General features: G+C 38.5%; 1 protein-coding gene across 1 annotated transcript in view; it reads right to left on the reverse strand.

Moving 5' to 3' along the window:
* Positions 1 to 13615, reverse strand: part of GABRG3 (gamma-aminobutyric acid type A receptor subunit gamma3) — a gene marked incomplete at both ends in the record, with an annotated part of 332566 nt that overhangs the window by 200408 nt on the left and 118543 nt on the right. The window lies entirely within an intron of this gene.

Raw genomic sequence — 13615 nt, forward strand, 5'->3', positions numbered from 1 at the left:
CAGGGTTGTTTTGCTTATTGTAGAATACTGGTTAACATGCTATGACAAAGGAAGTCAGTGACAGCAGTACACTATATGTGCTGCTGAAACAGAGAACAAAACATTTATTCTACACAAAATTATGTAAAATGACATTCTTATTCCTAAATCGGTTAGTTTATTATTACGGCTTTTCATATTGTAATGAATAAATCCTCATGGTTCTTTTTACGAGTTCTTTTTACAGTAAGCAATTCAAAAGACATTTTTGTGCACTCAAACACATGCATGAACACAAGCATGCAGGTTCTTCTACCTGCTTTGTATCACCTGTTGAGAAGCTGGAGAAACATGATGTGGAAAAAACCAGTTGAGCTACAAGCCTCAGTCTCAGGCGGCCTCACAATAACCTATGATTTGAAGACTTACTTATCAAGTGTTCTGGAACAAACTTGCCCAAATGACCAGACGTCAGTCCAAATCATTGCTTTCTTAGTGGTGAGCCATCAGCACTGTGAATGGGTATCTCAGTCCTGTTGTATCGGGAACTTCATTTTACAGGCTATGCATTTTTGCACCACAACGTTTTGCAAAATAAATATCAGAAGCCTCTCACAACCAACAAAAACAGTGGGCTTGGCAGTCTGCTAGTGCTTTGCATGAAGTCCTATTGAAGCATCTTTTTACTCCACAGTGATTGGTAGAGGTTTGAAAACGATGTTTGTTAACCAACAGAAATACAATGTTCTGTATTCCTGATCACTGTGAGCAAGAGATGGTTTGGGGAGAAATATGCGACACCTCTTCAGCATGGAAGTCCAGCCCAGACCATGACCAGACCTTGCAGCATTTGTTCGCTGCAGCAGGAGGGTAACCATGAAATGGAGGAGGAAACATATTAGCTACCTGCAGAGGATCTTCAGCTGCTCTTGATATAACATCATTTCTAGGTACACAAAAGAAGCCTTGAGTGAAGGAAGTTATGCAGTCTTGGCTATCCATGAAAGGTAGTTGCATTTTAGTACGACAGCAGGTCTAAGTCTGGAGTAATCCATGGATATCACCCATCTGCTGTGTTACCAGTATTGGTATGAGAGCTTTCCTAACCATCTGGGAAAATGGCTTTTAGTTGGCAATGGACACACCTCCTTTGCTGCTGGCAGAAAGATAAGAAGTTTGTTCTTGGCGGGGAGATTACTGCGATGTTCCTGATGAAGACATGAAAAGGTATGCTTGGTATAGGCTAAAAGCAGTTAGTGATCTGATTCACACCATTTATGGAACTATATTCCCTGTGCCAGACTAGGATATCAAAAATGGAAAGAGGCATCTTTTTTCAATAGAGCTTAGACTGATCACACAAATTAACTCAGAGTGAATTATTACATACCAGATGAAATAATATCCTGAGTGAGTTAATTCCCGGATGACGGTGAATACTAACGGCGCTTACATTCTGCAACCTTCCAGAGCTCTCCTGTGCTGGCTGATGAGGCTATTTGCTAGCCAACTGCATTGTACCAAAGAACTGCCTAACCATCATGGCAGAGCATGTATTCAGGAGCATGTATTTATTCAGTGTTCCATTCATGTCTGGAGCTAGAGGCTTCAGAGCAATCTCTGCTTTATGTTATGACAGATGCTGTGCTAAACACAGCACAAAATCAAAATAAGTGAGAAAACCTCACCTAATGTGAGTGCACTGAAGGTTGTTACAATCCATGGTGCCCTTCGCTGTCTGGTCCCTAGCAGTTCACGCTGGCCACATTATAATTGCACAACAAGACGAGATCTGGTTACACATCATACCTTCACGGCTCCCAATTTCTTTGGAAGGAAACTCAGGTGCATGCCAGGATGACAGTGATGGTAAGCTTCTGTAGGTCTTCCACTTGGCTTGATGGGAGAAGGGGTATGGTGCAGAGCATATCTCCCCCACAACAGAGGTTCAGCTGCTGATTAGGCAGAAGGTGTCTTCCAAATGTTATGGCACAGCTAATGAGATATCCTCTTTTAACATAACAGTCAGCAGGGGAGAGGAGGTGTGGCTAAGACTCCTTGATATGAGAGCTACTGCTCTACAGTTGTAAGCTTTCTGGGGAGTGAAACATGGGAACATGTCAGGTGCTGTGTCGTTCCAGAAGAGGGGGTTTGCTGAGGTAAGGTTGTCTCTGCTCAGACTTCAATCCTTTCCAGAATTGGGAAATCTCCTCTATTGTCAACCTGTCTTCACTCATTTGACCACATGAGAGAGATTCTCCAAACATAGAACTTTTGCCTTTTGTTTCCCCTCAGATTTTCCAGGCATCAGGGAGTCAATCAAATTTCTGTCCTTGAGGCTCAAGTAAAGAAGGGAAAAGTGACAAGTAATAGCTGGGGTTTGCCTATTTTTAGGGCAGAAAAAAATATTTCAGATGAATTCTGAGTTGGTGTAACTGTAAGTCTTCTCCCAGAGCTGATAATCTGCACCAACAGCACAGTCGGGCTTTCTTCTCCAGAGAGCACTGCTGCAGAATCACGGTGTGCCACATCTTAAAGAAGCTAAGAGAGCGGCTGAGCAAGGAAAGTAAGTGAATTGTCCCAGGGTTTTAGCAATAGGGGTTTACTTTGCATCACACGTTGTGATTTTTAGGAAAAACAAAGGCTGAGTTAGAAACAGGACAGTTGAGAGGAAAAATGTAAACAATTGCACATGCATGTAATTTCCTTTGGATGATGTGTCACTGATCCCTGTGACCAAAAAACAGTGGAAGTATCCACTTAAGAAACCAAAGGAAAGCTCGACAGGAGGTGAATTAATATTATTCACCAGAAGGGTCCACTCCCATGAGCAGCTGAAGAATTAAAGGACAAACTTAAACAAAATAACAAAGCAGCTTTGTCTGGTCCCATTGATCCAAAACAAAGCACTCACTGTACCTTAAAATCTATTCTGTGTCTCCTGCAGAAAGTCTGCTGTGAAAGAAATGGAGTTTTGTAATAATTATTTGGAGCCTTAGGGGTTCAGAGCATCCTCTTGTTCACATTACTGCTGCCTTCCTACCTGAATGCATTTTCATGTGTATCCTAATCAGTTTATTTACTGTTTGAACGCTATTTTTGATGCCAGGAAGAAATGTCTGGGTAGAACACTGTAAAATCTCTCTTTTCATAAGAAGTGATGAAAATCCTTCAAAACACAGTTCAGACTGTATTATAAACTGTATCTGATAATGCGAAAGCTCTATCTCCTAGCAGTGCATTGGACAAATTAGTTTTAAGCTCTACTTGCTCATGACAGGATTTAATATGTGGTTTTATTTTTTAAATCTGACATGTGAAAAGAGAGATGACAGGTAGCGCAAGGCTGCCCCTCAGATGTGAGGCACAAGGAAAATTTCCTGCATCAGGCAATTGAAAGAAACAACATCTGGAAGTGAAAAAGAGGGGAGGAGGAAACGTGAATATTTCAAGAATAGCAGCAAAACATCATAATTAGAAGCATGTGAAGCAAGTAAGGGAATTGTGGCAGATGTCAGGTGGGAAAGAGGGAAGATTCCTCTTACCAAGCCATTTGGTCACGGATGCAGTCAACAAAATAGCCACTAGGCAATGTTCAAACACTGTGGTGTTATTTAGTAGACACTTATGAAAACACTTGATGTGTGTTCTGTGTGATAAAATTTAAATTAGTGTATCTAAAGGTTTTGGACTAGGTGTAGATGTTTTCTTTTGAGAGTTCTTGGGTTTCTTTTGTTGAAAAGAGTGGTATTCCTCACTGATGTCCTGGTTACTACTTAAGTCCTTAGTGGCTCCGTTCATCTGGTGTTATGCATAATAAAACGCAAATTGATGTTACTTCTGAGTAAGGTCATACTCCGTTCTCTGTGATAAAAGAAAGTAAAGTGCGATCTCTAGTTTTCTTATAAGTTGGTAGAGACTCCATTACCTTCATCTGTAACTGCATCTTTTTAGCATTGACTTCAAATGCATCCTTGTTGTGATGATTAGCTTCCTGACCCTTTGCTTCAGAGCTCAGGAGACACCAGCAATGACCAGTTCCCCAGCCCTGGGCAGGTGCACAGGGCACTCTACACACCTGTGAGTGCTGTAATGCAAACAGCACATGATGTTTTTAACCCCAGGAAGCAAGAATAGGAAAAAGACTCAACCGTAGCAGTCCACCAGCCTTTAAAATGGCATGCTGGATGATACTCAGTCAATATGAATCCAAAGAACATCAATGGACTTTTATGCTGAAAGTGTGAAAAGCAGTCTAGAACAGCAGCTGGGTAATCCTCGACCTAGGAAGCTTGCTAGCACAACACCCTGTTGACTTACATTTTTTTTTTCAGAAAAGGTGTCCATTAGCTCTGTGAATTTCAGCATTTAATACACCCTTAACTTCATTCATGTGTGCAAACATCATTTCCATATACAAGCCCCTTAGAAATTTAGTGTGGGCTAACCCTCCTTACAACTTAATACAGCAGTATCAAAACTTCTCATTAAGTTTGAATAGGGTGAAAATTATCTCAGAAATTAGGGGATATTGCAGATATCCTTTAATGATATTGATTTCCTAATGGAATCACTGAAAAGATGGAAAATGGCCTCCTAGAAAATAATGATGACTTTTTACGGGAAACAATTAAAGATGGGAATTTAGTGTAGAGTGAATTAAAGTAAATTTATTAGTCCATTGTGGATACGGAATTTCTTGTCATTTCATTGAGATACAAATCACGCAAAATATTAAACATCCTGAATTTATTCATGGGATAGCGTAGAGGCATTGCTAGTATTCGCTGTTAGCTCTGTAGAGACAGCATGGCACTGGGTAAAGCACAAAGCCCCTGCAAGGGATCACTTTTCATCTGCTTTCTCTGCCCACTTTAACACAACAAAATAATTTTTAAGTGGAAATGCTTGCAGGAACCACGGTGTCTATATATTGATATCATATGCAAACTCTAAATTTCATTTCTTCTCCTCTGTGTCATCCTCTGGGAACCTTCTGTATTCACTTAAATCTCATGTATTTTATGTCGGGGCAGGAGGTTGGGAAGAACATGTAACATTCACCTCCTGTTTCTAATACAAAGGATAATGAAAAATAACATAAATGTAGACACAACTATGCATAAAGTATTTTCAGTGGGTAGAATGCTGGACTTTTCCTGCACAAGGAAGTAAAAGCACTAATCACAAGGACATTTTATTAGACCAGTAGACTGAAATATGGTACAGTTTGAATGCAAACCTATGTGCCTCGCCTAACTTAAGTACATAGGTTGCCTCTATAGTCACTGGAGTTCATCATACCAAGCAGCCATGCATCTATGTATGTAAGCCAATTCAATTTAATATTAGTAGAAGGACATAACTATGCTTCCAGATCTTGAAAAGGGAGACTCAGTTGGACTGGACAGCTTAAAGACTTGGATGCAGAGGCAGCCTTGAATTTCTGTAAGCCAAAGAGCTCACTACTGGTTCTTGACTGAGATTAGGGTTTGACAGTAATCAAGCAATTTAGACAATCAATGTATGTGGGGAGATTGATCTGCAACATTTTCTTTGAGGAATATTATGGCCCCTGCAGGAATAAATTTAGGTCTAAAAAATGGAAGTTGTTCCTACTGAAACAAGTCTGGCAAGACAGGTTTTTATCCACTCTTGCCAGGCATTCTAGGTTGCAACTTCTTTGAAGAGGATAAAGGAGGCTTCGGCTTCCCTGCCTCATTTTGTGGCAGAGGAAAAGTTGGCATTAATAAAAGACAGCTGGGTGTTCTGTAGGTTCAGTCAAAAAATAATAGAAACAGCATTTTTTGTTAGGAAGGGACCATACCATAAAAACTGGTCAGATCAAACAGGTAAGCTTCAACAAATGTGAGTAATGGAAAGCCAAATAATAATAATAATATGTCTAAAGAGGCAGATAGTAACAGATACCATTGAAGAACAGATAAAAATTTAAATACCGTGTTTTGAAAAACATAAAAGTTACAAGATCTAGTCTAATTGTTGAGCACCTGGATTAAGCTCTAAGTGTATCAGCTAAATTTAATAGCAAGAACTCAACCCACTACTTGGGGTATTATAATTCCACTATCAAGAAGAGCGATATGTATACAAAAGCACTGATACCTCTTGCAGATGTTCCAGCAGTTATGAGATTGCTCACTATATAGCTGTAGCCCTAGGCAGTTACATAATTTAACTATCGTCCATAATCATCAGCCTGCAATGCACATTTAATAAATTTGTTTATTGTTCATCCGGTATGAAAATGCTTCTCTGTCCACAGACTTCACCACCAGAAAACGTTCTGAGCCAGAGTACCAGTAGGACTTACAGGAGAAAAGCTTTTAACTACTTTTAAGATTGAGCTTTCTAAGTTTATGAAATGTATTAAGCCACATGGCTACATACCAGGAGATGCTTCTACTTATAAGTTAATCAAGATACCACGTATGTCTATAAAAAGCAAGAAAAAAAGAAGTGTTAAGCTTTAAATAAGCAGAGTTTCCAACACTACTATTAATGCTAACTTTGTACTATATTAATTTTTTGTAATAAGGGCTGATTCCAACTGAAAAGATGTCAAGAATTCAACTTACTTAAATGTATTTTAAGAAAAAACATCTTGGAAAGAGACTTGCCAATTAGCTTGGTCATGTCATATTTGAAGTCTGTAACAGTATAAAGATTTCACCTCCTATGGGCAAATACTCTACAGCTGTGAAGAATGATTTTTTTTTTTTTTTTTTTTACAGGATGCACTCACCCCTATTTGTAAATTGATTCACGTAGTTCAAAAGTAGATACGTTTATATTTGAAATAGAGACATTTCTATGCAGTTTTTCATTCTTTTTTTCCACAGTTATAGCTTAAAAATAAGCTAAAATGACAACTAAGGGCCCATCATAATAGATGTATCCTAGTTCATATGGTATTATAATTTAAAAGATATCTTTGAAAGTAGACAAATATATGAGAGAAAATCCACATGAGGCATATGAATTATCAACCACACACTTCACAGATGGGACTTTTCGGTCTTCAAAGAACAGAAGAAAAATTCCTCTGTTTTAAATAGTGTGAGTTCACTGAAGCTGCACAGGAAAATGAATGGAATTATGAAGAGAACAGCATATTTATTAGGTACACAGTATCCCAGACTCTACAGTATCAAGATTGATAGGAGCCTTAGGGAACTGAAGGCTGAATGGAAAGACTTCTCGCTTAGAAGTGAGGTGATAGTGCAATAACAAAAGGGTCATCCTCAGTGCTCTGTACGATGACCCAGAGTAGATTTAACAAGAATCCATGGCACTCTCCTCACCATCCACACTGCCTGGTATGCCACATCTTCTGGGTCAGATGACAAACCAGCCACTGTACCGCCATACCATCCTCACTCAAGTCAGATCCTGGCTGCATCCCACCCTTGAGAAAACGCAGATATACTTCTCAGACAATTGCAACCAGCTGGAAGTTTCCTGGGAGTGCTCATATAAGCATGGAAGGTCAGGGAAAGCATTAAGTGGCTGTGATGGCTTATACAAAACTTCACATTAGTATACAAGCAAAATTATTCATATTGTTAAATCAGAACCTCTTGGCGGATTTAGGAGTCATCCAGTTACAAAACAAGCTAAAACTATTTGACTTAGCTGAGCAATCCCAGCATGAATAACAAATCAAGAACTGTCACAGAATATAATTTGTGAGTAATCTGTAGGGTGAAAACACTCCTATAATAGTCTATACTGAAAAAATTCAAAATGATCAACAACTCCATGAAAAAAGCAATGCCTGACAGTAAACAATTCACACACAGAAAATAAAACTAGCTTCAATAATGTGTTTGCTGTGAATAGCTGGTCTTTTGCTGTTCTGCTAGCGAGGGAGAACTGCAACAGCAGCCAAAGCTGCTACTGCAACTGGAACTCTGATGTGCTCCCTGTGGACACAAGTAGCCTGATCAGTGCATCTGTGTCATTGTTTAAACTTAAAAGCTCTTAAAACTTTTAGAAGTGACATCTTGATATTCACAATGTGTAGAATTCTTTTTTCCAGGCAGAATTTGATTCAATGTAGCTGAAAGAACCCACTGAAACAAGCTTCTTGCTCAATGCACAAAAGAAATACATTCTTAAATTACTCTGAACACACAATGATAACAAAGAGCATGATACGGTATATTGGTATGCTTTGGAAAATCTGATAAAAATATTTAAAGTCAGTCACTGTACTTTCACGGAACAAAATCAATTCACCACAACACGCTGGATGTGAACATGGTCTCAATTTTTCTTTTCCTGACACAACCTTGCAAACGGGAGAACAAACTATTTTAAATATATTTAATTTAGTGTGGAATGTTGTGAGGTTTTTGAGTGCACATATGATGAATAGTTGAGATAGATGTTAGTCATCACGGTACCCCCAAAAATGCCCTACTATATAATTTCTTCCACTGAACTGTAGTCACTTCACAGAAATAAATACAGTGGGTTAGACAGATAAACAGGTGTAACAGTTTTAGTATGACTACGGCCAGCAGGTGCAGGGATGCATTTCTTCCCCTCTATTTAGCTATTGTGGGGCCAAATCTGGAGAACTGTGTCCAGTTTGGGGCACCCCAGTGCGAGAAAGGTATTGGCACACTGGAGCAAATCCAGCAGAGGACCCCAAGACGGTCAGAGGCAGGAGCACATGAGATACAGGGAGAGGTTGAGACAGCTGGGTCTGTTCACCCTTAAGAAGAGAAGGCTCAGGGGGAGACCTTTACCCTGTCTACAACTACCTGATCGGAAGACAGAATCAGATTCATCTTGATGGTGCACAGCAATGGGACAAGAGGTAAAGGACTGAAGCTGGAACATGAGGAATTATGATTAGATACAAAGAAAAGATTTTTAACCTCCAGGGTGGTCAAATACTGGGAAAGGTGTGCAGAGAGGTTGTGGAACTACCATCTGTGGAGGTGTTAAAGACCTTACTGGACATGGCCCCAAGCAACCTGATCTGACTTGCCCGCTTTGAGCATGGGGTTTGACTAGATGACCTCTGGAGTTCCCTTCCAAGCTAAATTATTCTATGATTCTATGATTTTAAATATATAGATATACAGATATATAAAACAAAAATACAGAATTTAGTTGCTCAAAAGATAAAATATTGAATCTGCTGTTTGGGGAGGAGGAGATTGGACATTATTATTTGAAGTTATAGGCTGTGCCATGCATACAACCAGGTGACAATTAAAATTTTCAGAGATACACTATAAATCAGGAAAACAAGTAAGAATTAGCAAAATCTTTCAAAGAAGAGCACAGGCTTTCTAAGTATGGCATTTTAATTGGCTTATTGCTTGTGGACCTACATTCCCCCCACAAAGACTACCAAGAAGGATTTTAATGGGATTTGAGAAACCTGCAGTCTAAATGTATAGTTCATCTCAGCTTGTCCCATGTACTGGACCCAAACGGAGGAAGACAAAGCCACTTAAAATCACACTAGCAAGTTTGAGGATAGCTAACATTTTGTTCTGACTTACACCATCTAGCCAGAAATTTAGGTGAGTAGCAATGTGTCGTCTTTATTCATGACACGACAAAGTAAGACAAAACTCTCAAGTTTGCAATGTGTGCATGATTTCAGTCATTTTACTCTTAAAACTACCTGTGCAGGATAGGGAAGTGATTGCATTAATATGCAAAAGCAGGCAAGTAAAATATCCATTTGAGAACTAAGTTTAATATTGACTACCTTAGTGAGAGAAAATAAATCCTAAGTCCCTATTTCTCCATCCGGTAAAACAGTATCTGCCTACATCTTTTGTAATGTGAAGGAAATGAAAATACTCAAATAACATAGTAAAGAAAGGAAATGACTAAATTATAGTTTTGTTATTAGTAACAATAAAGCCACTACCCGCTGTTCAGAAAAGTCAAAAATTACATTTAGTAAAGGTTATTCCAAATGTCATAGTATTAAGGCATAATTAAAATCAATATAAAAACACGCAGATAAACAATATTATCCTGCATTTCTTTCATTTTGCCTGCTACAAGACAAAATAAATTCCCCAAACAGCTGCTGTTGGACTGGAAATATTTTGGCAATTTTTACTATCAATGGATTAATATTTATAGGAAAATATTTTGTATTTTGAGGGAGCAGTCTCCTGGGCTATCCCTGTGCTTTGAGCACTGCAGATGTCTCTGAATGTTTCCTTACAGCCAGTTGCTTTAAAGGTAAGTACATACAGATGGAAGTACAGCAAGATGATGCAGAGTTATAGTACCTCAGGCACTAATATTTTATGCACTTTTTAATGTTACATTTAAAAATTTATGAGCATCTACTCTGCTAACCAAGTCCATCTCTATTCCTGGGGGTTAAAGTGTATCTTTATATACCACAAGTATTCCAGGTGAGTTGGTTTGAAAACCTAGCAATGAAGGGAAGAAACCTGTTTTCAGAATCCCAATAGGGGGTATATCATGTAAGCTGGAAGTAGTAGGTTCTACATTATTTCCTTAAATTAAGAGCTGGCAGAAGCATTGCTTCTGTGGCCACTGTGACACCTGAGGTCAGCTGGATGATCTCAAGATCCTTCTCTCTTTGTAATCCATTAATGTAAGCATGGCTATTTAATTGAGAGTGTCCAACCAATGCAACACATACAGTATATGTAACAATCAGGAAAGAAAAGCAGCTCGGTGAGCCAAGAGCAGCTTCCAAACGGTAGTTAAAAAAAGTGAAAATAAATAGACTGAAGATAGACTAATAGCATAGCATAAAACCTCCCCTAAGTATTCCTTCTTATGTAAGTCCCGTATTTGCCATTAAGACTTTCCTTATTTACGGAGCCTTTCCAAAGTTTGATTACTCAGCCATTTACACAGAATTTGTAATGTAGAGAACTTACAGCAGTGGTTTACTGGTACCTCAGAGATTGGAAAATGAAGGACAGAAGAGTGGTGTGAAACTGTGTTAGCTTTGAGATATATCCCAGGTCCCTGTTGGTACCTAAACACTTCCTCCACCTTCACAGAATACATTCTAAGCCATTACTTGATGTAGCTACAAAATGCAGAGGTGATAGCATGGGCAGAATGATTTTTGAACATGCTTCCCCAAACCTTAATTTAACCTTCATTAGCAATTATGAATTAGTTGATAGCTGTAATTCAGTAAAGCTTCTGATGGAACACAGTTTCAAAACATTAGCAGTAGGTGATTTGCATTTAACATTTACTGTACAACCAAATCGCTACTATTATATTAAAGGCGTGGTAATTTATCACAACGCAATTAGCTGAAAAGCCTGGCAATATAAATTAGTCCCACCTCAAGCCACTAAGAAAACTCGAACTCCTACTGAGATTTTATTTTATTTATTAAAGCAATATAAAAAATCATTAAAAAAAATCAGATGTAGTGTCTGCTGACTCCTTAACTCTTTGCTAGAAAGAAAGAAGATAAAAGACATGTCCACAAGGAACCTAATCCAACATCTCAGGCTCCTACATAATCTCACACTTAAGCATGCAAGGATCACAAGTCAGACTAAATGAGAATAAGTTTTCAGTACTCATTTTAACACAGTGCTTAGTACTTCTGACAAATGCAGTCATCATCTGTAATATTATATACATCTACAGCAATATATAGCCATGTACATCTTTTTAAAATAAAAAAAAAATTATAAACACTCTGAGCTATTTTGCCTTCACATTGTACTTATCCATAGCATCCACAGCATTTTGCTTGACTACTCCAATGAATAGCAATTGAGTGTCCAAGTACTTCCAAAGCCTAAATTACCAATGTGTCACCAGTTAAGCAAATGTCTTCATGACACATTCAGATAAAAGACCATATGGCAAAACTGGAAAGGAAAATGAGGAATATATAATGAAGTGCAAATATATACACATTGGTTATCCTGCTATAGTGTGTCAGTTGATGCTGAAGCAGAAGATCTTGCTCTACCCAAGTGCCAGTTTTCATATGCAAATATTTTCATTGGTATGAATACCTACACAGTGAATGTCAATTTGAACATCTCAAATGTGAGTGGGGATACTGTACTAAGGCAAATTGAAGAGCAGACCCAGAGATGACAGTGCTTGGAATCTTAGAAAAAGAAACAAATAAAAAAAGTATATGTAAAGCAAAAGTAATTGCTTGTGGCTTAAAAGTCACTGTAGAAATGGTTGGCATCCTCATTCAACCATATATATTAGGAAGCTGATGAGATAGAAACTATCTTGTTAATTTGCGAAAAGTCTTACATATATAAATAGGCCCCATTAAAACTCATAATGAGTTCAAGATGAGAAGTGAAGTGTTGATGGTATTATAATGCTACATAAGGACATGCAGTTCACAACTAAGTATTTGATAAAAGAAATAGAAAAAGGTTGGTAAAGTAAGCCAGCGAAAATGCTTGCTGACATAGATGTTGGTGCTATACCAAAGACTTGCTAGCAAAAAGGAGTGGAAGTTTCTAATTGAAGACTTAGTACAGAACTATGCTGAACGGCAGGTTCTACCATATCTTCATGAATGTCCACTACCCAACTGGAATAGCTGAAGCCACCCAAATCACAGCTAGACAACTTTTTGGGGAAAAAAAAAAATTAGTCTCTTGGAATACAATCATCCACTTCCAGAAGAATGGCTAATAATGTCCAGAGTAGGTATCCCCTTCCCTCCCCAAACGGTTTATGAAAGCAAGATGTAATTTATGACATTGTAGTACAGAGTAAGTAATTCCATCATTTCCATGTAACAGTGACAAAATATATAATCCATAGGACGGATAGGTATTATGGTTTGAGAAACCCACAACAATTTATTGTCATTTAGACAATTATTCTCTCACTTGATGACCGCTCCCCACCCAGGAAGGGAAACTGGGAGAAAACAAGGAAACCCAAGGGTTGAAATATAAACAGATTTAATAGAATAAGACTAGATGATTAACATTAATAACACTAAAGAACCAATATTGATCCCAATAGCAATATAAAATATACAGGGATTATACTCAGCCCATTCTCTCCATAGGAAGCTGTGCGCTCACAGCAGTGGACAGCAAATGTCGGACACTGCCAGTGCTACAGCTTCAGGAGGAAGGGATGGCCTCCAGCACCAGGGCAAGAAGTTCTCAGGATGGCAGCCATCAAGGGAGAGAGAGACTTTGCAGCAAAATTTCTAATTTATATTGAATGTAACGCTCATGGTATGAAATAATCCTTCTGGCCAGCTTGGGTCAAGTGCCCATGTCTTGCTCTTCCTCATCCCTGCACCTGGCAAATTCAAAAAACACTGAGACCTTGAAACCCACACACCAAATCTGGCTATAAAGTAAATATTTTCACAAATTCAGATACTACAGTCTTTTAAAAGTGCAGTTTTTCCAAGCATTAGAAGAGAAATTAGTCCTGTTTCGCTCAAACTGGGACATTAGGTATAAAGGTAAACCAAACAATAGGACAGGCCCTGATCAAAATTCCTTTGCAGAACAGGAGTATTTTTAGACAGAACTCAGAAGGTCTTGTCAATCTCTGACACAGGTAAGTAGCTGGCTGATTTAGATTCAGAGTGCGCAAGCTTGTACACCTGAAAACCTCC

Source organism: Vanellus vanellus (assembly GCF_965231255.1).
Source record: "Vanellus vanellus genome assembly, chromosome: 1".
Lineage (NCBI taxonomy): Eukaryota > Metazoa > Chordata > Aves > Charadriiformes > Charadriidae > Vanellus > Vanellus vanellus.